Source organism: Pezoporus flaviventris, unplaced genomic scaffold (assembly GCF_033815535.1).
Source record: "Pezoporus flaviventris isolate CSIRO_AGI_PZ_B2104156 unplaced genomic scaffold, CSIRO_AGI_Pfla_v1 ptg000036l, whole genome shotgun sequence".
NCBI classification, from domain to species: Eukaryota; Metazoa; Chordata; class Aves; order Psittaciformes; family Psittacidae; genus Pezoporus; species Pezoporus flaviventris.
In genome coordinates, this window is record NW_026892584.1 from 30,857,260 (window position 1) to 30,864,122 (window position 6,863).

The following is a 6,863-nucleotide window of genomic DNA, read 5'->3' on the forward strand; positions in this document are numbered from 1 at the left end:
AACCTCGTGTCACTCACTCAGCACAAACGATGTAAAGCTCAAGTGAAATCACTTACACTAAATTCCCTAACATTTTTTTGGGTACAAGTTCCATAACGTTACTTCAATATAGCTTTTGGTGTGTTAATATGATATATTCCAGCTATTAAGTTTTAACATGCACAGCAGGGGTTTTATGAGTGAGGGTTACTGCACAAAATATGATGCATTTTTAGACATCTGCTTTGGCATTTCAAGAAATATTCCCTGAAAAGCAATGAAGTACACTCATGTTAAGCTACTAAAAAAATACAAAACACCCTACCCTGACCTCCCTCTGCTAAATAAGAGATTTCACAGACTACTGTACTTGCCTGAGAAATGCTAGAGATTCTCCTTTCACTGGGATATTTCAAGGAAAAAGAAAATGCTTAGAAGACTTATCCATGTGTGGTGTGTGGATAAGTATACATCAGTCTAAACATACCCCTGTTATTTTCTGTTCCAAGGACATCAAACAACAATTTTATAAATAATAGTTTAATCACTGGATCCTTTAGCTTGTTTAGACCATTGTTTAAAGTTTGGTATTCCAGCCATTTATACACTCTGAATGGAATTTTAAGAATAGATCATTACTAATAATGAGTGAAGATAGGTAAACTACAGAAATACCCTTCTTGATTTCTATTCTACCTACTCACACCTTAGATTTCCAGAGTCATCTGACTGATATTCCTTGTCCTGCTGAAAAAATACCAATATTGTTTCTGGGTATGACAAGAAGTGGCATGTAGATTTCAAAGCTTCAGTCTGTATATTGAAAAACCTGGATATTTATCTAGTGAATCCACGGTAATTCAGAGATTATTAAACCAAGGCTGGGAAACGCAGTAGCATAGACATTAAACTATGACCATTATTGATAGCTTCTACACTATGTCAGTGTTCAGATGTTAGAGACTAAACTTACAAGTTCCCCCTTGCAAAGACTGAGTCAATTCAAAAGAATCTCAGATTGATGATTCACAGATATGAAAGCCAGAAGGCAGCAGCATTTAAGGCCAATGTTTAGTCTGTCCTCCTGCATAAAGCATGCCCTGGGATTATCACATGTTCCTTCCCTACTTGCCAGAAATACTGTATCTTGTGTGGAAATATCCCAACTTGATTTAAATATTCAATAAGGGTCTACTAGAATTCTTTTAAAAATATTTGAAGGTTAATTCAATACAATGATCTGTATCTTCATATAATATATATTTGATCTATAATATTATTTATATGCATAGATTCAATTCCCAGCTTTTCTGGTCTAAAATGTTATTGTCACCTCAGCTGTAAACCAGTTACCATATTTGATTTCCCGGTGTCAATACTTAATGCACACATACAAGTTTGTTCTGAAGGACAAACCAAGCCATCAATTAATATTTTATCATAGTGTCAATCACAGAATTAGATTCATAGAATCATAGAATAGTCAGGGTTGGAAAGGACCTTAAGATCATCTAGTTCCAACACCCCTGCCATGGGCGGGGACACCTCACACTAAACCATGTCACTCAAGGCTCTGTCTAACCTGGCCTGGAACACTGACAGGGATGGAGCATTAACAACTTACCTGGACAACCCATTCCACTGCCCCACCACCCTTACAGTAAAGAATTTCTTCCTTACATCCAATATAAACTTCCCCTGTTTAAGTTTGAATCCGTTAACCCTTGTCCTATCAATGTAGTCTAACGAAGAGTCCCTCTCCAGCATCCTTGTAGGCCCCCTTCAGATACTGGAAGGCTGCTATGAGGTCTCCACACAGCCTTCTCTTCTCCAGGCTGAACAGACCCAATTTTCTCAGCCTGTCTTCATAAGGGAGGTGCTCCAGCCCTCTGATCATCCTTGTGGCCCTCCTCTGGACTTGTTCCAACAGTTCCATGTCCTTTTTATGTTGGGGACACCAGAACTGCACACAATACTCCAAGCGAGGTCTCATGAGAGCAGAGTAAAGGAGCAGGATCACCTCCTTTCTCCTGCTGGTCACGCTCCTTTTGATGCAGCCCAGGATACGGCTGGCTTTCTGGGCTGCAAGCTCACACTGCTGGCTCATATTATTTCTCATCAACCAACACCACCAAGCCCTTCTCTGCAAGGCTGCTCTGAATCTCTTCTTTGCCCAACCTGTAGCTGTGACTGGGATTGCCCCAACCCAGGTGTAGGACCTTGCACTTGGCATGGTTAAACTTCATGAGGTTGGCATCAGCCCACCTCACAAGCGGGTCAAGGTCCCTCTGGATGACATTCCTTCCCTCCAATGTATCAACTGAGCCACACAGCTTGGTGTCATCGGCAAACTTGCTGAGGGCGCACTCAATCCCACTGTGCATGTCAGCGACAAAGATGCTGAACAAGACCGGTCCCAACACCGATCCCTGAGGGACACCACTTGTTACTGGTCTCCAGCCAGACATTGAGCCATTGACCACAACTCTTTGTGCACAGCCATCCAGCCAGTTCTTTATCCACCAAATTATAGAATCATAGCATACTTTGGGTTGGAGGGACCTTTAAAGGTTATCTAGTCCAACCCCTCTTTGCTAAACTAAAAGAGGTATTTGTCATAATGATATTTCTCTTGTTCTGGGGGTCCTCTTCTGGCCTTCTCCCAAGTTGTCTGCATTCTTTATGAGGTGCTGATATTGGAGCTGGACACAACAGTTTAGGAGTTGTCACACATAGTATCAAAGATCTTAATGATATGAACTCTATCTGTTGTCATTCATTTATGTATCAAGGATCAAATTAGTAGTTTTAGTCCATATTCAACTTTCATGTTATAGATATCTTATTCTTGTATTTCTTTAGTGTCCTGGTTATAAACACAAAGATTATATCCCAGTATCTTTTAAGGACAAGTTTAGATGTCCAGTCTAAATAAAGTATCCCTCGTTCTATACCATCCCTTTTTGCTATTAGCTTTTCTTCTTCAATAACTGAACTAATTAAACTTCAGATTATGGTCAAAGGCATATCACATTTATATGACCATATGTGTTAGCAAAGGAAACAAAAGAATAATTAGACTATACCATGAAGGAAGCAGAGCAGACATTATGATCAGGCTTTCGCTAGCTAGTATATTGGCACTTAAGATGCACTGTAAATCTATTTTTGACAAGGGTCCTGACAAAGATCTGCACAAAATTCTCCACAGCTTGCAAATATTTAACTTTTTGGGGGTGATAAAGCAGCAGACATTATGTGACAAAGGTCACAGGAAATTGCACCAGTTTCCAGATAGAGTGTATTTTCTTTGCCTTTTTGAACTTGAATGGTAGTAGAGGCACCTGGAAGAGTCTTGTTATTTTTATTTCATATACTCTAACTTCCCTGTAGTGTTCTGCAGCTTTTATTTTTATTTTTTTTAATTCCTTGTACTTGTCCCCACATCTTAATAATTAATCTTTAATAATTGTAGAGGATACTACATAAGCCAAAGAATCTCTTGCACTGTCCCAACCAAAGACATAATGTCATAGAGTGTTTCCAAATAGGAGATCCAGTAAAATGTTGAGAGGCTCAAAGAAGTTGCTGTTTCTGTCTTTTCTCCACTTCTTTCTCCTCCCTTCTGCTGCTAGCTAGCAGCACGGAGGTCAAGTACTCCTATAATTTCACAAGTGTGATATTTCTTGGGGGTCATATGGAATTTGTCAGGCTGAGAAATATTTGCTTCATTGGCTGCACTCTTCCATTTCAGACCCTCTTTTTCCTTCTTCCTAAGGCCTTTCTACATGCTGTTTGCTTTATCATTTAACAATAGGCAAATGAGATGCAAATTGTTTTATACACTGGCTGCTTTTCCATCTGTGTTTCCAATTTAAAGGGGTAGGAATGGCAAGGGAAGACAATTAAAACTAACAGGTTATGTCTACATTACTAAATTAAAGACGACTGGGAACAGTTCCTAGCCCTGAGATAAACTGGCCCTGTTGTATTTTAATCCAAAATTCTTGTGACTAGCCCAGTCCTGGGTAGATTTGTCTTAGAGAAAACTAGCCAGAGACAAGTAACTGCCTGTTGTGGTTCAGTAGACTCTGGAGGGTAACCCTACCTACAACACAGACAAGACAGATATAATCAAAAAGCCCACCGCTATCTCACTTGACTTGCGTTAAGTATCATGTGGCTTAAAGTCAGTAAGGGTCTCTCTAGGAAAATTTCAATGTAATTTGTCACAAGGTTCAACAGGAGCTGCAAGCAACTAATCTCAAGAAGATTACCTTATTGCAGTGTTAATACAAGGAACACTGTTCATGGGTTTGTTACACTCTGATCTGCTATTTAACTCATGCTCCTTGGAATCCTTGGAAAACAGAGCCACAATTACAAAGGCACAGATTTACATTACATTCTTAAGGCTGCTCGTTCCTATTTTCTGAGCGATTCTGAAGGGTGTGCAAGTAGAACATGAACAACATTTGGATACAAAAATATAAATGCAATATTGTCTGCTTAGCTGTTCTTGAAATACCTATTTTTGTGAGCCTTTTAACTCTTATAAATCTGTCCTCCAGTCACATTTGAAAAAAGGAAAACCAGTAAATTTCTCCATTTCTTGGAAATGTCATTATTTCATTGAGTCTTATGAACACCCTGTAATATGATAAAACACCTATTCTGTCTCAGCTGTCTCTCCAGTAGGAGCTGATCACAGTATTGGGTGGAGAAAATTCTACCTGGGTGCATGCCAGAGTTGTGTAATCACTGAGCCTTCCACAGGTACAACCTGTGTGCAGCATTCAAATGCTTCTGGCATTCTTCAGAGCACTGTGGCACTGTAAGGGATGTTCCTGATTTCCCCTCAGATTCCCTTTCTTTTTTCATTTGTGGAACCCTGAATCTACCTAGATTTCAGCTTTTGTGCTTTCCCCTCTACTTTTTGGAAAGTTTTGTTTTGTCTTTTTCCTCTAGAAAATCTGATCATCTCATCTTTGTTCAATCCTTACTTGATAAAGGTCTTAAGCAACACATATAAATGACATGAAGTTGAGTTTTGAGGGTGATTCATCTGTTTCATTTAAATAGTACAGAAAGATCTTGATGATGGTTGTTGGTTAGAAAAAATGCACCATTTCATTAGGAGGATTATTTCTGTTCACCTGTTTCATAATTGTTGTCTTTAATATCACGACATCAAAAGCCAGAAAATGAAGTGCTACAGAAAAGGTGGGATTCCCTCTGAGGGAATGAACTGCAGTTTCTGAGTGGTCTGATTTCAGGCAACTTCACTTGGTACAGCAAACCACTTCAAGGAGGAAATACACAGAAAATTTAAACCACGTCCCACTCGGAGTACTGTGTACAGTTCTGGTGTTCCCAACATAAAAAGGACATGGAACTGTTGAAACAAGTCCAGAGGAGGGCCACAAGGATGATCAGGGGGCTGGAGCACCTCCTGTATGAAGACAGGCTGACAAAGTTGGGTCTGTTCAGCCTGGAGAAGGGAAGGCTGCGTGGAGACCTCATAGCAGCCTTCCAGTATCTGAAGGGTGCCTACAAGGACGCTGGGGAGGGACTCCTCATTAGTGACTGTAGTGACAGGACAAGGGGTAACAGGTTAAAACTTAAACAGGGGAAGTTCAGGTTAGATATAAGGAAGTTCTTTACTGTGAGGGTGGTGGGGCACTGGAATGGGTTGCCTAGAGAAGTGGTAAATGTTCCATTCTTGGTGGTGTTCATGGCCCGGCTGGGCAGAGCCTTGGGTGATACGGTTTAGTGTGCAGCTTCCCTGCTCATGGCAGGGGAGTTTAGAACTAGATGATCTTAAGGTCCTTTCCAACCGTAACCATTCCAATTCTATGTCAGAAATTTTTGATTTGTCTTCCAAGACAGTATGCAAGCTTTGTAAACAACTGGTTTATGTTTCAGAATGTAGAAGATATATGTGCAAAATCTGCTGAGACTGTCAGTCTCAGAGGAAATCTAAGTACATGCATATGGCATGAGAGAGGAATTTTAAGTATTATTTTTTTGTACAGTATAAAAAAAGTGCCTAAAGAGTTCTGTTGTTCAAATTAAAATCAGTAAGATTTGATTTTAATCGGGGGGGGGGGGGGGGGGGGGGAGGGGAATATGATGATCATATATATGTCCCTGTACATAGGATTTAAAGAAATTTTAAACCCTTGCTGGAACTAACAAATGCTATTCATACACATGTTTAGACTAATATCAATTATAGGATCCTTATTCTTATCTGAAAAGTATGATTTTGTAAAATATTACCTGCCTTCCTCTGGCCCAGATGTTTATAAAAATAAAGATATGAGGCCCAGGATGTACAGACAGCCCAGGGAAGATTACCTGTAATCTGAATTTAACTTTATGTATTCCACTAGTAGATTGCTGGTGCCTCTCTGTATGTCTGATTTATATTTAGTACTCTCTGAGCAATTGAGAGAAGACCTGTTAATATCAGTACATCCTCACTCAACTTCCAGTGAATCTTGGTATGAAATTGTCTGCTGTCTCTCAAAAAAAAAAAAGTTGTGCAAATTATTTATAGACATTCATACATATTTTGTTTGAACTGTAAAAGCACATAGGTGTTATACACTCCGTTGATTTCACACTATGAAAACATACTAGCAACAAAATTAAGTCTTCAGAACCTATGCACTTATTTGAAATATTTATTTCACTCCCTGCAATTCTCATTACTTAAGACACACTGAATCACACAAAACATATCCTGGAGGAGCTATGGTGTTTTTTAATACAATATTGTTATCCCCAAAACAACCCTTAAAGGCAAATTTTCTCATTTATGTTGAAAATCCTCTGGTATATTACATACCTTTTCCAAATGCTATCACTTCTTCAGATAC

General features: G+C 39.3%; 1 long non-coding RNA gene across 1 annotated transcript in view; it reads left to right on the forward strand.

Moving 5' to 3' along the window:
* LOC133274489 (uncharacterized) overlaps positions 1–5,353 on the forward strand; it is a 539,792-nt gene extending 534,439 nt beyond the window's left edge. Inside the window, exon 3 of the long non-coding RNA XR_009745160.1 lies at positions 5,342–5,353. This is a non-coding gene — a long non-coding RNA (uncharacterized LOC133274489). The remainder of the gene's footprint in view (positions 1–5,341) is intronic.
* The last annotated feature ends 1,510 nt before the right edge of the window (positions 5,354–6,863 follow it).